Here is a 19063-nt window from a genome sequence, read left to right as displayed (position 1 = left end):
TATAGAAAGTATTCACCCATCCATTTGGCTTGCGTCCAGTTCTTAAACTTGCATGCTTTGTTCATTTCAAATAGGAAAAAGAACAACAATTTTGTTTCCCGGGAAAGGCACTGGGTCTGTCCTAGTACACATGACATGCACATTTGGCAATCCCTGATAGTGTTTACTTCATAATGTGATAGATTTAATCCATATTCCAACTACAAGAATATTCTCCCCCATAATGTGTTTCATCCCTTGGGATCTTATCTTATCAAAGGTTTCATCTAATTCTTAACCTTCAGGACAGCTGTTGGGGTTTCATTACAGGCAAGTCTTTGTTCTCATCAGATCTTTGTCTTCTAAAATATCAGCTAAGGATACTTTACTCAGTTGCTCCAGATGGCAAAGAATTGTTTGTGCTTGAAGAACAGATCTGTTGCACTGGCAGAGAGGGGAAAAAAAGAAATGGATCAAACCCTTACTAATAATATCTTTTCGACACTTTGATACACCTGAGGAATGGTCAACACAAGTTCTGAAAAATTGTTTGGCAGGATGCCTCAAAGCATTTTCCCATTTTCTTTTTATTCATTCTTTGCTTTTAATGAGGAGCTGTGATTGCCACTCATTGTCATCTTTAGAGGTTTAGTTGGAGAAAAACACATCACTGAAATGTCACTTTCAAAAGTAAAAGCCCATCTGGACTTTGCAGGGGAAGGTCTGTACTGAAATTCCTGGAGATTTGATGGTGGAGCCTAAATAGGGTTGGCTTGGGAGAGGGGAGGGACTTCAACGACATTATATGTTACAGACTCTACCCTCCAAGCTGCCATTTCCCCCAGGGGAACATAGGCTCATTCCGCACATGCAGAATAATGCACTTTCAAACTGCTTTCAGTGCTCTTTGAAGCTGTGCGGAATGGCAAAATCCACTTGCAAACAGTTGTGAAAGTGGTTTGAAAACGCATTATTTTGCGTGTGCGGAAGGGGCCTTATATCCGTTGTCTGGGGATCAGTTGTAATTCCAGGAGATCTGTAGGCTCCACCCGGGGGGTTGGCAACTACAAGATAGACTCATGGGGAAAAACTTTTATCTACCTAAGAACTTGAAGGGTTGTACTGTCGAAGGCTTACATGGTTGGAATAAAGTAGCTGTTGTGGGTTTTCTTGACTGTTATGGGTTTTCCGGGCTGTGTGACCATGGTCTGGCTGTGGTCTGTTAGCCTTTGCTCATAACTTGCTAATCGAACGAGACAATACTGGGAGATGTAGCCTCAAAGTCTCAGTTGGCATAAAGTTTTCCATATCTGTATAACACTGGACGACCCAGGCCAACCCAATCACATCAGCTTTCAGAAGAAAAAGCAGGTCTGACCTTGGTTAGTTGTGGGATGGGAGACAAGCCAGGAAGTCTAGTGGTTCGAGAGGCAGGCAATGGCAAGCCAGCTCTGTTTTTCTCCAGTCTTGAAAAGCCTAAGGGGTCACCATATATCAGCTGTGACTTGCCGGTACTTCCCACCACCCTGCTAATCTCATGATCAGGGATCTCTTTCTCAACATTATAAGGGTTAACTTACTACAGGGAAGCAGTTTTCAACCGACATCTTTCCGTTATAGGGGTCAATCTAATAGGCTGAGAGATTCCATAACCTGCAGTCTCTCCATGCTCATCATTTTCAGTCTTATTTCTTCCACTTTCCATTCACCTGAGCTCATTTTCTGATCTTTTTCCTTCTCAAGCTTTAATGTTAACTCAGACGCCCGCAAGGCATCTCTTGATTATATCCTGAGGGTCCGCTGGTCTCATCAGGTCAGCCTTGCTTTGAATTGCTGTTGTTCCTACAGCTTTTAGCTTGGTTTGTAATTTCCCTGGGGGAAACTGACCCAGATCTAAACTTAACCTCCTAAATAGGCCCCAGGAAAAAAAATACACAAATTATTCCATTTATAAGCAAGTTTATACCATCTCTGACCGAGATACAGCCGATAAAGGGTATCACAAGTAGTCTGACACTATACAATACATTAAAAAAAATAACCCTGATTAAATTACACAGGTAAGACGGAGCTGTTCCACTGGGCCTTTGGAGGAACCGGCCGCTGATGGTGCCCCCTCCCCCCCTTTCATGGCCCTCTACCTCATGGCCCTCTACATCTGGGACCTGCCATTCCTCCCTCTTGGGGAGAGGATTTTGAATATGGAGCTGCTGGACGCCATTTATATTTATTATTGTATTTTTATTGTATTGTATTGTATTGTATTTATAGGATTTAGCTTTTGCTGTTTTATCACTGTTTTTAAAGATTTGGCCATTTTATGTTGTATTATGTTTATTGTTGTGCACCGCCCAGAGCCCCTCGGGGATAGGGCGGTATAAAAATCTAATAAATAAATAAATAAATAAATAAATAATAATAATAATAATAATAATAATAATAATAATAATAATAATAATAATAATAATAATATTTGCTGTGCTAAAGAAAACAAGTGATCCTATTCGGGTGACAACACAGTTACCCAATTGTAAAATGCCCAAGAGAGATCTCTTACTAGCTAAACTAAGAAAGAAATGCTAATGATTCGCAAAGGACACTTGGAAATGGTATAGGTGAGTTGGTGATTGATGCTGACAGTAGTATATTTTCGACATCCAATGGTATCATGGGTTGCAGATTATGACTATTGCATAGAAAACATTGTTCGCTATAGAGAGATGACAACATTTCGGGAAAGTTGGGGAGATGCTGTTAATCATTTAAAGAAAAATGATTGGTCATTCTGGCTAATATGATTAATCATGATCAGATACCTCTAGCTTCATCTTCATTGGGATCAGATCTCTTTTTACTCCTTCAATATCTTGAAATTCTCTGTTATGTCTGTTCCAGCCAATGAAATAACCACTGACATAGCCTAAATTAGAACATTTCTACCTTCACTTCCTGATGGTTATTGGTAAGGACAGTCTTCCCTTCCCTGCTGATAGTTCAACAACAGATAAGAGAAATGATTTAGAAATTCTTATTCTTGCTTTTTAGCCCCCCCCCCCAAAAAAAAACACCCTAGTTCCTGGTTTGATTCTCTGTTAGCAAACCCATGGTGCTTTATTTTCACTTAACTTTCTGGCACCAAAGTTTTTTTTTCCACAAAATGCTCTGGTTTTATACATTATTTTGTGCATTGCTAAATCAGCATTTAACATTATGCATGCATTCTACTACAAATGACGCACTTTGAAAATATAAATACAACATAAGTGGAACAGCAAAAGAAAAAGAGAGAATCAATGTGCGTATACAACTGGAAAAAAAGAATCTACAAATCCAACAGCCAAAAATGCTGGGAACTTAAAACTATTGAAAAAAGACATATTGCTGATTATTGAAAACATGAAAAGGGAAACATTTGCTTATCCCTGGAGGGTGATTCTCACCAATAAAACAAGTCAGTGCTGTTTGAACCACGTGAATCATACAATATGTGTCCATCTGAGTTATTGTACCCTGCGTTTCTTTGTGAGTGGAAGAAGAAGAAGAAGAAGAAGAAGAAGAAGAAGAAGAAGAAGAAGAAGAAGAAGAAGAAGAAGAAGAAGAAGAAGAAGAAGAAGAAGAAGAGGAGGAGGAGGAGGAGAGGAGGAGGAGAGGGAGGAGGAGGAGGAGGAGGAGGAGGAGGAGTTTGGATTTATATCCCCCCTTTTTCTCCTATAGGAGACTCAAAGGGGCTGACAATCTCCTTGCCCTTCCCCCCTCACAACAAACACCCTGTGAGGTGGGTGGGGCTGAGAGAGCTCCGTAGAGCTGTGACTAGCCCAAGGTCACCCAGCTGGCATGTGTAGGAGTGTACAGGCTAATCTGAATTTCCCAAATAAGGCTCCACAACTCAAGCGGCAGAGCTGGGAATCAAACCCGGTTCCTCCAGATCAGAGTGCACCTGCTCTTAGCCACTACGCCACTGCTGCTCCTCTGTGTATGTGAGCAAGTGCAACTTCAGAACTGCATCTACCATTTTTGATTGCTAAATTATGCACAGGATATGCAAGATTCACTAGAAAGCAGTTTAATTTCCAGCACTTTCCCCTTCTCCATTCCCTCTCTGAATAAAAATGATTAAACTGTTCCTGCCAGGGCACCGTTTCATGTAAACTAAAAGAACGGAATGATGGCATAATTAAAGCGAATCATATAAAATTTAAATGGAAAAAAGATAACACCAAGTCAAAGTATTGTTTTGTGCTCTGTAAAGATAATAGAACAAAGAGGCATGCATGCAAAGTGTTCCCCTCCCCAAAAAAGCCAATTTTATAATAAATTGCAGGAAGTAATTCTTCATTCAGAAGATCATAAATGTATGAGAGAAGCTCATCAGGAGAAATTACTGAGGTAGAAATGACATTGCTAGATATCAATTGGGTTCCAGCCAGGAAATTGAGGAATATGGAATCCATTTCTTCCATTGTTACTCTAAAATAAATGCCATATTGGTGTACTTTGAACATTATTTGCAGAGCATGCTGTTCAAATGTTTCAATTTTTTAAAAAAAATGTATGCTGCATAAGATTTAGAAGGTATAAGTTGGGGCAGCCAGGTCTTATTAGGGTTGCTAACTCTGGTTTGAGAAACTCCTAGGAAATAGAGACTTTGGAGGTTGGCATTTTGGGTTGAGCGGGACTTCAGCAGTGCATAATGAATACAGACACCTTCCAAAGCTACTATTTTCTCTAGAACAGGGGTAGGGAACCTGCAGCTCGAGAGCCGCTTGCGGCTCTTCTGCCCTTGCACTGTGGCTCCACGAGCAAGCCGCCAGCCCCATCCTTGCCCACCCTGCAGGCAGCAGGGCGGGCCCACCAACTGCCCGCAGTTGGCTGGGCCGCGCCGCGGGCTTCCCCTCTCGCCTGCCCCGTTGGAGTGGGGCGGGCGCTTTCCCAGTGACCAGTGAGGCCGAGCCGCCAGCTTCATCCTTGCCCACCCTGCAGGTAGCAGGGCGGGCACATCCATGCACTTCTCAGAATGAGCAGAGTAAAAGGTAAAAAAAAACCCAATAGTGTTATCTTTATTTTAAATGTCAAAAATTATTTGCGGATCCAAGTGTTTTCTTTTCCCATGGAAAACGGGTCCAAATGGCTCTTTGAGTGTTAAAGGTTCCCTACCCCTGCTCTAGGACAACTGATCTCAGTGGTATGGAAATTCCGTTATAATTCCTGGAGAACTCCAGACCCTTCTTGGAAGTTGGTAACCACGTGCCTTCGTCCCTGGGAACTGATGGCATAAGATCTCCGGCTTGGGATTTCACTTTTTTGAATTCCCCTCAGGACATTTAAAAGCACCAATCCGAATGACTTCATGCCTCAGGCTTGTGCATGACTGCCTGCCACTTTTCCTATTCATGGATGATGTGTGAATTTAAAAGGTCATGGTGTCCTATGTTCAAATAAACATCAGACTCTACCCCGGATTACTTATCTTCTCTTGCACACGTTTGTGGCCCATTTCTACTGTAAGCAGAATCCTGGGGATGAAAAATAACTAAAGAGGTCTAGGAGTGTCGGGGCCAAGAAAAAGGGAAAGTGGAGGGCTCCTCAAAATTAATTTGGACTTGTCGCCACTTAAAATGCTGGCCCCTTCCGCACGCGCAAAATAATGCGTTTTCAAACCACTTTCACAACTGTTTGCCAGCGGATTTTGCTATTCCGCACAGCTTCAAAGAGCACTGAAAGCAGTTTGAAAGTGCATTATTCTGCATGTGTGGAATGATCCACTGTTTCTGAAAGTTTCGTTTCGTAGCCATGCAAACTGTTTATGAACAAAGCAGCGATTTCACACAGTTCAGCCTGTGATTTTTTTTTCCTAGAGAAGGGAATAAATAATAGAAGAAGGTTGAAATGTCTAAATGGGTGCAAAGATGATCAAATGCCTGGAAACAGCTGCCGATCAGTTCAACAGGCAGGTCGGGGTTTGTTGCTAATTCTACCTGTGCACTGGCTAGAAAAGCTGACCCTGGCAGATGGAAGGTTTTTTGCTTCACTTCGGAAGTCCTTTGTGCAACCACCAAAGTTTTCCTTGACATTCTGACAATGCTGTTTGCTCTCTTTTATCTTTGTACTGAAGAGCATCGTTATTGGTGCAGTATATTGAAGGCTCAAATGTTCATTTACTTTCACATCCTGTTTTTAATAATCTTCCTATATGTCTTTACTAATGTCACAAGGACAAACCCCCAACCAGTGGGCACACGGGACTGTCCTGCACACCCATTGGTTGGAAATTCATCATTGCTCTCAAAAACCAAGCCTCCCAGTTATGGGAACCTTGTAATGCTTTTTAGCCAAGAGATTAACTGAAGTGATTTACCATGGCCTTCCTCTGAATAATGACCCTGCCATTCCTTGGTGATATCCTCCAATCCAAATACTGACCAAGGTCAACCTCCACCGAAATACATTATAGCAAACAAAAGTTACATCAAAAATGTAGAATGGATTCATTCTTCTCCATTGCCTTCTCTGCTTTTTATACTTTGCTTTTTCAGTATTTAATTTCCAAGACAGCTTACAGAGGATTTACATAATTGTTAGAAAGTTCTAATACTTTTCAGAGGAATAAGGAATTGTTTTCTCCAAGGAAAATTGTTGTTGGATGGAATCCTAGAGGCTTTAAGTGAAATCCTAAACTCAGTTATACCATCTAAATCCAAAATGTAGGTTGTGGTTTGCACTGTATGTGACAGTTGGCCAGCCAGGTTGATGGAAGGAGATTTGGTCTCTCTTTGGCCAGCATGGTGCAGTGGGTAAGGCCGTTTCCGCACAGGCCTCCGGGCACCCTCACGCCGGCAAGAATTCTGCCGGCGTGGGGATGGAGGCCGTTCGCACACAAGCAGAGGCCCCAGCAGAGGCCCAGCAGAGGCCTCGCTTACTTAGCCCTTGTCGCCGTCGCCGCGCACTGTGCTTCCAGCAAAGCCCCGCCACGCTGCCCTCCGACTCCCTCCAGGGGTCAGGAGGACACGGTGTGCGTGGGGACTTCAGGAAGACAGCAGGGTGACGGCTTCGGGACAAGGCAAGTAAGCGAGGGAAGGGGGAAACAGCGTGTTCCCGGCGGTGCCTTTCGCACCACGCCGCAGGGAACACGCTGTTTTCTCAAAAACACCCCTTTAAAGGGGTGTTTTTGAGGATGGCCTGACGCCGCCCTGAGGGAGGGGAAGGGGAAGGGGAGCCAGGTCGGCGCTGCTGCATTTCAGCAGCGCCACCTGTGCGAACGGCGGCCTGGGGGCGGCGTTTTTACCGTCCCCAGGCCGCCGTTTTTGGCCTGTGCGGAAACGGCCTAAGAGAGGTGGATTCTAATCTGGAGAACAGTATGATTCCCCACTCCTCCACTCTAATCTGGTTAACCAGGTTTGTTTTCCCACTCTTTCACATGAAGTCTTCTAGCTGACCTTGGGCTAGTCACAGTTGTCCCAAAACACTCTCAGCCCCACCTACCTTACAAGGTGTCTATTGTGGGGAGAGAAAGGGAAGGAGTTTGTAAGCCACTTCGAGACTTCTCACTGTTGAGAAAAGTGGCGTATAAATCCAAACTCTACTTCCACCTCTTCTCCTGCAGAATTTTTTTTCACTAGACCTCTGTTTTCATTGTAATGTGAAGGTGTACAATTGTTCCAAAAACCTATTAACCTCTGGGACTATCTCCAGGAATGTATAGGCAGTCTAATCATATGTGCCACATTTCAGATTCCTGTAACTTACCATAGCAAATTCTGTCTGCTTTCATTGGGATTGGAGGGGGTGCTATTGCTATTTTTGCAGCTATATGAACCATTTAAAATCAATTCTAAATCATTCTGCTGAACTCTATCTTTTCAATAATTCCTCCCAAATGTTCCAGCAGCAGATTGTATCCAGTTAGTTTATGAAACTTTACCGAAGACTATTTCCCAGTATTTATAGGGCCACCCAAAGCAGAGTTATGCTCATCTAAGACCATTGAAGTCAATGGGCATTCAGCAGTGTTACTCTGTTTAGGACTGCATGGTTAGTACTGTTATTACTGCCCTAGTAAACATGCTTCTATGGCACTAGAAAAAACTGCCGGAAAATATTGCCTGGAGTAAAATACATTTTCTTCCATCACTGAGGGAGGGGGGAAGCTAAGGGCAACCCTTAAAGTATTTAAAATGTCTTTTTCTACCCAGCAAACAGTGGTAGAGTAAAAAGGGATATATATATAATGCTAATGGCACGATCCAGTCAATGTTAAGTACTTTTAACACCAGTAATTTCAATGGAAAGATTTAGGACATACTTAACTTTTTCCAATAAAATCAATGGGACTTTAAAAAGTATTTAATTTGGCCTGGATCATGCCCTCGGTTTCATTAGCATCTGTAATGTTTACTCCCAAATCTTTTTCCCCCACTTTTCTTCTGAAAGCCAAGTCTTTTTAGTATTTATAAATGGGACAAAATAGCCAGCCTGTTCCATTAATATTATTAGCACTGAGCTGGAATGCAAACCCAACCCAATGCCAACTTCTTGCACTACTTTCAGGTTATGCGAGTGGACACAAAAGCATGCTTTTCCCCCCAGCAAATGCAGCGAGATTTTGAAGTTGGTGTCTAGGGAGGGTGAAGCTTGGGGGGAATTGCCCTTTCAGTTGACACTCTAGGAATTTCCCCTAATCTCTATGATAAAGACCATAAAGACATGGGGGAAATCCTACAGCATCAGTATGGAAGCCATTTTGTGGGCATTTTTTTCTCCAGCCCCTCGATATCTCAGGTGCAAGCAGAGCCGTAGCAAGGGAGAACTGCACCTGGGGCACATGTGTGCCCTGTGCCCCTGCCACACCCCTGCCATGCCCCTACCATGCCCCAGCACACCCCGCAAGACACCCTCCTTCCCCTGGGTACTACACCACTGGGTCCAAGTGATGGAGCCAAAGGTAAAGGTTTACCCACTGCTGGTATGCAGATTCTAAGCCTACTAAACTTTCCTTGAAATCTTTGACAATATGAAAGCCTTCCTTCCTTCTACCACATTGTTGTGAATGGTAGTTCTCTGCAGGAATTGAGTTAAATTGCTACCATTGTTGTTAATGCTTCAAGAAAAAGTTATCTACAGTAATTGAGTTAAATGAATAAATCCTACCCATGAACTTGTAATTATGAATTAAAATAAAATACAAGGAAAGGCAAAGAGGAGTGGGTGAGGGGGCAGAAAGAAGTCAAAGAGCTGAGAGAAAAGTTCTGTTTCATGTGAATATTCCACACTGCTCATTGAACAAAAACATCTCACAGAAGAAAACAACCAAGCTCTGATGTGTGTCCTAACGTGATGCACATGGCTATGTTGAATGTTTGTGATCACAGATCTGCCACCGTCTCTCATCTGATCTGGCCCTGTTTGGCACCCCTCTAAATACTTGGAGGACTGAACTGTGAAGAACACATTGACCAGCTGCTCTTCGGTTGAGGTTCAGGGGCAGTGGCTCATTGACTCAAGTGGCAGAACCCCCATGCCTTATCCCAGGTATCTCCTTTCTCTACCTAAAAAAAGATTTGCATTGAGGAAATGAATTTTGTGAAAGAAGGAAGCAAGCATCAAGAAAAATCTTGGGAGGTACCACAGACACCATCTTGAGGATCACGGGTAAAGAAAATAAATGATCACTTTGTATGTTCAAAATTACTTTCAAGATAGCATTTCTAACTAGCTGCGTATTCATTTTACCTCCATATTATCTTGTCTTTTTTCCTTTTAAAGGAGTTAAATAAAAAAGTATAAAATAATATAATATAATAAAAAATAAAAATAAAAAATAAAAAAGAGTTTCATAAAAATTGGCCTGCTTTAAACTCCCCTTTTCCCACTCCCTATGTACACTTCAGTCTTCTGCATTTTTTCAGTATCCAGCCATTTCCACAAAATTAGAGATGAACACCCCACAATACGAATCTTGATATGGTCGTGTCTCCAGTCACGTCAAGACTGATTTCTTTGCAGTGACGAATCAGTGTATGCCTGAGCATCAATAGCACACAAAAGGTTTGAAAAGACCCTGGGAAAATGAAGGAACGGACACTTCCCTTGTTCGTATTGCCTCAACAATCGTCTCCAGAAAATCACAGGCAACGCAAACCTTTTAAAATAATATTGACTTTTAAAAAAATAAACACATTGAGTATTCTTCTAAATTGGAGTGTTATTTAAGAATTAACAGGCTCTTCTGGTGGTACTGTGCACTGAGTAATTGAGTTGCAATAGCTATTCTGCAGAGACCGCCCTCGCTGGGTAATTAGTACTCTGCCAGCCTCTTCCTGAAACATAAGTCTTCTGGCCTCTTATTGCAGAGGTCAAGCTGGGAACGTCGCCTTTTAAAAAAACAAAGACAGCATCGCTGCTTTGATTTATATTTAAAGGTAGCAGGCCAGAAGACTCTTGGGTGAAAAAACACCAAAAAGGGGACAAGGAAATTATGCAGGCAGTTGGTATGGGGGGAAGAGAGAAGAGTGAAGCGCTGGAAGTGCTGGGATGAACTTTATAGCATTGTGTGTGGTGATGGATTCGGCATTCTTCCATCTCCATTCTTCCATTCGTTCCTCCCCTTAAAAGCTTGCTGTAATATCCTCCCCTCCGCCCACCGCTGCTCTATCAGCCTACACAAGCCATTCTCCTAAAGTGGTTCCAGCTTGTGGCTTAAGCTTGTTGGCTTTAGCTTAGGATCTCGATAACCATCCAGAGCTATTTCAAATGTGCGCCGCAATTGCCAATTTTCCATTTACGGAAGAAATTGAATGTTGGGCTCAGCTGTAATGAGACTGTGCGATTGTTAAATCTCATCCATTTCTTTTTTCAGTCATTCCTCCACCTCCACTCTTCCCCCAGGCCCCCACCTTTGTATTTTGCTATCTCATTCTGTAATCTCCAAGGTAGAAAATGGTTTTGGAGAAGGAATATTACAGAAGGTTATTCAAGGGTCAGGGTGACTTTTTGAATTGTTGCCCATGCCTTAAGAAGAGGAAGGAGTGAATTCCCACTGTTTTTTGTCTTTGTTTCCAGATTTGTGTATGTGTGTGTATTGTGTCCCATCCCTTTCTTAATAATGGTTTAATTTCGAAGAACTAAACATCCGTAACTGGGATATGTGTAGTTTGCCTCACAGATCAGTTCCTTTTTGCATCACATGTTCCCATTCTAGATTTTCAACTTGGAGGTACATGTGTCGGGGGAGAGGCCCTGCAAAAAAGCAATCTTGGTGTGTGTAGAGTTTTAGTGATGCAACATATGCATTTCCATACGTTGGTAAAACACCACAGGAAAAGAATCTTGATTCAGTCATATCTACCACCCATATTAAGACTGATTTTTTTTGCAGTGTTGAATCACTGCACATGTCCAGAGGTGGGATCCAGCAGGTTCTCACAGGTTCCTGAGAGTAGGTTACTAATTATTTGTGTGTGCCGAGAGGGGGTTACTAATTGGTGATTTTGCCACGTGATTTTTACCTTAGTTTTTTACCTCCGCTTTCTGTAGCAGTAGCGCCAGGGGAACTTGAAGCAGTCTAGCAGGAGGTGCACTCAAGGCGTGCAAGTGGTGGCAGCCTAAAGCGCAAAGTCAAGGCCCATTACCGGCCTGCTTTCCCGCCCAGGAATGCCCCACCTCGAATGCCGGCCATGCTCCCACACCGTCACTTACGTCCTTTGCCCTTAGCCCTGAGAATAGTGCAATACGCCACAGTTTGAATCCCACCACCATGGGAACCTGTTACTAAAATTTTTGGATCCCACCACTGCATATGTCAGTAAAGGATGGGGAAAATACATGACAAAAGTGAAGGAACTGAGAATAGTAGTAAACAGTATGTGAGGTGCTCCACACAGAATTCAGAATTTTAAAAAAAGATTGCTGAACCCTGCAATCAGACATTGTGAGGGCCTAGGGTACAAGCTTTTCTGATTTTCCATATACGTTCACTTCTGGTTTCTCTTACCTGCAAGCAAGGGGAGGGAGAAAGCAATTGGGCAGAGTGAGGAGGTTAATCGACAATTTGGAAGTCCTGAATAATAAATACAAATAATTTGTGTGAGTTTGCCGTGGATTCTTTACTCGCATCATACCTGTGATGGAATTTTTGCCACCCCTGCTAACAAACGTGGCAAAAAATGAGATTGCTTAAGGGTACCATTTCCAAACACTTTTTGAAAATTATTTTAAGCCATCAATATTTATGTGCGGGAAGAAGTGTTGCCCGTCTCCAGATGGGGCCAGGAAATCTCCCAGAATTGCAGCTTATCTCCAGATGTCAGAAATCAATTCTCATGGAGGAAATGGCTGCTTTGGAGAATGAACTCTATAGCACTAGACTCACTGAGGTCACCCTCACTCCCACACCTGCCCCCCCCAGCTTCACCCCTGAATGTCCAGGCAAACCTAGCAGGAAGAACCTTGTTACACTGGATGAATTTCCTGGAAACCTTGTCAATTACAAACCCTAATCCAACCATGAATATAATTTAGACATCCAGCTAAACACCAGTTATTCAGCTGTTATAAGTAAGGCCTACAAACTGCACAGAAATGCTTTGCTCAAGGGTTTTGACCTTTAAGGCTTTGCGCGGCCTGGGACCCTCGTACCTTCGGGACCGCGACACCCTACATATGTCTCTCCAACTTCGGCCTCTAAGGCTTCTGCAGAGGCCAATCTTACTGGTGGCCCCCGGCCCCTCTTAGATGATGCTGAAGGGCTGTAGCCTCCACAGCTGGGCCAGGGACCTTTCGGCTAATGCACTGGCCCCGGCCTGGTGGGAACACCCTTCCTCCAGCTGTCCGGGCCCCCAGGGACCTGGAGTGAGGGATCCTGCATATAGGGCCTGTCAAGACTGTGTTGTTCCACCGGGCTTTCTTTGGAGTGTCCAAGCCAAGGAGACATGGTGCCCCCTTACTGCCCCTGCCCCCCTAGGGCGAGTTACATCAGGGTCCCCTCATTATTGGAGGGGGGGTTCCTGCCATCCCCCCCCCATGGGGGTAGGTTTTAAATTGGAGTTGCGGACGCTTTATTATGGCATATTATGGTTTTTTGCTGTTTTATGAGTTTTAAGCTATTTTATGGGATGGAGCCTATGTGTTTATATTTGTACGACCGCTCCTGTTGATGTTGTAGTGAATGTTGTTCACCGCCCGGAGCCCTTCGGGGATCGGGCGGTATACAAATTAAATAAATAATAAATAAATAATAATAATAATAATAATAATAATAATAATAATAATAATAATAATAATAATAATAATAATAATAATAATAATAATAATAATAATAATAATAATAATAATAATAATAATAATAATAATAATAATAATAATAATAATAGGGTGCATCAGTGATGTGTATGGACCTCTACTGCTCCAGGAACTCATTAAACTAGGAAGTGTACCACTGTGATAAGTCATTATTTATTATTTAGAAGTTTATACTCCACTTTTCTCTTCAGTGGGGATCCACTGAGTACCGGCCAAAGAGTACATCCCAAAACAGCTTACAACTTTGTTCTCCCATACTCAATTTTATTCTGACCACAAAAAAACCTGTGAGGTAGATGTGGTTGTGAGTGTGATGTAGTGGTTGAGAGCAGTGGTTAAATGGTTAAGAGTAATGGACCCTAATCTGGAGAACCAGGGGTGATTCCACCACTCCTCCGCATGACGCCTGCTGGGTAACCTTGGGCTAGTCACAGTTCTCTCAGAACTCTCTCAGCCTCACAAGACATCTGTTGTGGGGAGGGGAAGGGGAGGACTTTATAAGCTGCTTCGAGACTCCTTCTAGGAGGGTGGGATATAAATCCAAACTCTTCCTCCTCCTCTTCATCTTCTATGACCAGGCCAAGTTTATCCAGAAAGTTTCCAAAACAGAGTGAGGACTTTACTCAGGGTGTCCCAGTTCCTAGTCTAAAATTCAAATGTACTCCACCCTCCTGGCTCATACTCAAAATCACATTCATCCACTTTTCAACTCTCAGCCTCTTCACATCTTTTAAAAATAGATTTGTTTTACTTAACTCAGTTTTTGTTTAGCAATCCATATATGTGACTATTTATTTATTCTTGTGCCTCAGTCCAAACTGGCCAAAGAGTACATTCCATATTTAACTTCAGCAGAAAATGCACTGTGGAAACTCAATCCCCACATGACTGACACATCTCCAAGCTTTGGAGAGGAACCATAGCTCAGTGGTAGAGCACATATGCTTTATATCCAGAAGGCCCTTGATGCAGTGTCCAATTGCAAGCTCCCAGACAGCATGCAAAGACTAATGTTTGACCAGAACCAATCAGAATAGACACTACAGAGCTAGGTGAACTCGTGGTCTGACCTGGTACAAGGCCATTTCAGTTGGTTTAGGAGAAATACGCTTTTTCTGGTTAGTATAGTATTTACTAGGTGGTTCTTCTGGTAAGTACAAAGTTAGCTGAATAAGTAAAGCACATTGATTTAGTAACGAATTGATCTAAACTGAATCAAGCAGCCTGAACAGCCCTGACTATCTTGATAACATCACAGCTTGAAAGTTAGCAGGGTCAGCCACAGTTAATACTTGCATGGGAGACCACCAAAGACTGGGGTTGCTATGCACAGGAAGGGCAATGGCAAACCACCTCTGTTCCTCTCTTGGGTTGAAAACCCTATGATTTCAGAACTGCCATGAATCAGTTGTGATTTGACAGAACTTAAAAAAATACAAATCTAGAAAACAAAATGAATTTTGGAAAAAATGCACATCCCTGCTATATCCTATGTGTGTCTTCCAAAAGGAGGCTCTTGTCTTTGACAAGACACAGTCAGAAGTGTGCAGTAGCCTCTGAGAATGTCCAGAACTTCACTGGTTCATTTTCTACCTCAGAAGCTGCTGTTGAAGACACAGCCATGTGACATTTCTCATTATATAGTGTTGACTCTTCAAAAAAACATTTCTCCCTTCGTACAGTAATCTAAAATAAATCAGTTATGTATCTGTCAGCTTAATCTTCATTACAATCTATTATTGCAAAGGTTTCTGCAATCTGACAGAAGATTTACTGGGTATAAAAGCCTGCCTGAGGGCAGAATGTAATTAGGCGAGGGACAGAATCAAACTACACAGCGCTTGTTAGTCCTGCTAGGGAGAAGGAGGTGAAAAAAATTATCAACATGGGTAGCACTCATAAAAAGAAATCTGTTTTGTCTTTCGTTGTCTGCGAAAACGCAGGTCACTGCATGTACAATACATGTATATCACTGAGGAGAAAACAGAGCCAAATATAAGATACTATAAAATGATATGAACAAGAAACAGGCTAAGAAAGTCAACAGCGGTAATCAATTCACTATGATGGTGGAACATGCCATTGGGTCACAGTGGTCACATGGTAACCTTGTAGGGTTTTCAAGGCAAGAGATAAACATAGATGGATGTTGTGGGTTTTTTGGGTTGTATGGCCATGTTCCACAGATGCAGGTGAAACATCAGGAGAAAATACTACTGGAACACAGTCATACAACCCGGAAAACACACAACATCCTAGTGATTCCAGCTGTGAAAGTCTTCAACAATACATTAAACAGAAATGGTTTGCCATTGCTTGCCTCTGTATAGCAACCCTGGACTTACTTGACAGTCTCCCATCCAAGTAATAATAATAATAATAATAAAAAACCTTAGCTAATCGTATCAGAGATGCCGACCCTGAAATATAGCTGAGCTTGAAGTATCATGGAGGTGATTCTTTGGGGATAATTTAGAGGAGGTGGGAATGTAAAAAATGACCTGTTAAATCTCTCCCAATTTGTTCCTGCCATGGCAAACTATGGAGTCACAAAAGAAGCCCAGTTGCCAAAATGCTCCAGTTTCCTTTGCTCAGAATACGGCAATTTGTGTTTGCCTTGAACGGTTCTTGGGCCATTCTTTCCCTTCTACTGCTCTTTTTCTCTCCCTAAACCAAGCTGATGGTGCTGATAGCCTACAGGCGGGTAGGAAGAAAAGCCCCTCCTCCTTTCTACGCCTCATCAGTATACCATGAGAAAGGAAGCCATTATGATTCTGGAAGCCCAGGTTGTCGTATAGCATTGAGGCAAGGGGAAAATGGAAGGAAAAGGGAAGCTAACTGCCTCTCTGTTGCCTGGCTGACTGAATAACTGGCTGCCTGTGAGCTGCCAGCACCACCCACAGCCTTGCACACTGGGTTGGGGTTTTTAGCTTTCAGAATCATTCAGAGCTCAGAAACTGAATCCAAAAAAGCCAAGCAAATTGTTGACCTTTTCTGCTGTTTTCCTGTGCCAAACTCTTGAAGCAAGCTCCAGGGGTTTTGCCCATCTCTAATTTCTGAGATGTGTTCTTTCTAAATATGCAAATCTCCCATGTGTTTAGAAGGAAAAAGCCACAAGAGAGGTGGCTGTGTGTGGGCGGGGAGGGGGGGAGAGTATCCCTTTTTAAAAGCAAAATTGGAACTGCTGTGCATAAAACGCTAAAGACACCTCAAACCACTTTTGTCTGGGGCCAGATAAAATGTTTACCAATACTAGCAATGCTGTTGGCCAATAACATCTGCTGACAATGTTAGACCATAGAGCTGCTGGAAAATGCTTGCTTAAGGCAGTTGTCATCCACCCAATCTCCAGCTGGAATTTGTCTGCTCCAAACCATGCTAATAAAACAGTCTGGATGTTTGTGTCCAAGAATGCTGTGGCTGCACCAACAAGCTGACTCAGTCTTCTGCTAAACCAGGGGTCTGCAACCTGCGGCTCTGGAGCCGCATGTGGCTCTTTCAGCCTTATACTGTGGCTCTGCGTGGCCTGGAGGTCGAAGGATAGTGTGGGCGTGTCCCTCCACCCCTCCAGAGCAGCGCTGAAAGGAAAGGTGAGTTGAGGGGCGAAACCAGAGGCAGCTCCGTGTGGGGCTGCCTCTCCGGCTCAGTAGATCTTCGGGGCCGTGGAAAACGTGTCCAAATGGCTCTTTGGGTGGTTAAGGTTGCCCACCCCTGTGCTAAACTGTGGCTCAAGAATCCAGGAACAAGATGACACATTTTGTATGTCCATGATCCACTCTTCACAGCACAAATGAGAAGTCCTGAGGACATCTTTAAAAGAAACATCTTGGGGGCTTTTCTTTTTTTTTAATGACATTTTAATTGGTTTTTTATAAAATCTACAACAAACTAGCACAAAACTACCAAGGAGACAGACAAAAACTGACAACAAGGTGCTCCAGTTACCCTACTCTAAATAAACAGAAATACATACTACAAATCACTCATTTGACTTCCTGCCCATCAGCTCAACACTGGGTCCAATGCCTCCAGAGACCAAATGCGGTCTGCAGAGGTCAGATCCACCCAGTATTTCTAAACGGGAAGTACCCCTGTCCTCCAAGTGGCTGCAGTTCTCTTATCTTTGGCGCCATAGCTAAGAATCCAGCTCTCTCTAAACAAAACAAGAATTAGCAAATAGATGAGCTGCAAGCAGAGAGAACCTCCGTGCGAAACAAATGCAGCAAATGGCAGCAGCGGGGACTCTCGCTGCAGAAAACGGCACATGCAGCTGCTGTGAAAATGAAAAGTGCTATGATGGGGGAACGGGGTTGGAAGGTGGGAAAAATAAAAGACGTCTCCTGCCTGTTTGTGTTCACACAGCCAAGCAGAAGACATCTTGAACATGCCTCCGGGAATAAAAGTCCAAATTTTAGCATTTTTTAAAAAAAGGTATTGAGCTGAAATAAGACATCCTAAGGACATCTTGGGGGAAACGCTGTGTGGCCTTCCTTCCCAAAACACCTTTTTTGCATCCTCGGGACATCTTATTTGTGCTGTGCAGCCATGTTTGAACTGGAAAGGCTTAGTCAACTGCAGCCGGTTAAAGGAGAAACTACCATGTCTTTAGAAAAGACTAACTGTGAATGTGCCCTGCTTGTCCCATCTAGAGAACCAGCATGGTCAAAAGGTTGGGCTAGGACCATGGAAACAGGTTCAAGTTCCCACTTGCACCATGGAAGCTTACTGGGCATCCTTGAGCCAGTCACATACTTTCATCCTTGACCCTGGTTAGAATTTAGATGGGAGACCTCCAAGGAATACCAGGATCGTGACAGGGAGCCAGACAATGACAAACCACCTCTGAACTTCTCTTGCCTTGAAAACCCTACAGGGTTGCCATAAGTCAGCTACTACTTAAAGGCAAAACAAAAGGTCCTATTTTGTCACATGGTCTTTTTTTTAATTGGAGGTGCTGGAGATTGGAACTGGCATTTTGTGGATGCTAAGTAGATGCTCTTCCATTGAGCCATGACCCCATCCTTAATCTCAGAAGCTAAACAAGTTTATTACTTGGATGAGAGACCACCAGGGAAGTCCAGAAGCTAAACAAGTTTACTTCTTAGATAAGAAACCACCAAGGAAGTCCAGAGTTGCTACACAAAGGTCTCGGAGGACAGGTCTACCTCCCATTTGTCTCTTGCCTTGAAAGCCCTACCGGATTGCCATAGGCTCAGGGAGGATCCTTTATCTCCAGATAAAGTTATGGATTACAATTCTCAGCCCCACCACTCAGTGCCAGCATGGCCAATTGGCCTATTGGCCATGCTGGCAGGGGCTGAGGGGAATTGTAGTCCATAACATCTGGAGTGCCAAAGGTTGACTGAGACTTCATGGAACTTTCCACATTATCTACTTGGACAAAACAGTAGTCAATGTTATTTGTGCATTTATGTTCCTTTATTTGATTTCTCTTTTCTTGGGGCTGAGCAGGCTGATACACTGTTAACCCACTCTGCAATGATGCTAAGTGAAATGAAATAGAGGTGGAGCGAATATCACAGGTTTTCTTTCTTTCTTTCTTTTTTTCTTTCTTTCTTTCTTTCTTTCTTTCTTTCTTTCTTTCTTTCAAGATTCACTTCTTCACCTTTGCCTGTTAGTTTTATAGATTCCTGCATATGCACGCTATACATTGATCATTTACATCTAATGTATTTACTAAATGCATGTATAAATGCCACTTCCTACCTCAAGGATTGCCTACATATATATTTATGCATGTATAATACAAAAATAATGTATAATGTCAATT

This window comes from Sphaerodactylus townsendi, linkage group LG14 (genome assembly GCF_021028975.2).
Source record: "Sphaerodactylus townsendi isolate TG3544 linkage group LG14, MPM_Stown_v2.3, whole genome shotgun sequence".
NCBI lineage: Eukaryota > Metazoa > Chordata > Lepidosauria > Squamata > Sphaerodactylidae > Sphaerodactylus > Sphaerodactylus townsendi.
Note: the sequence above shows the minus strand (reverse complement) of the source record.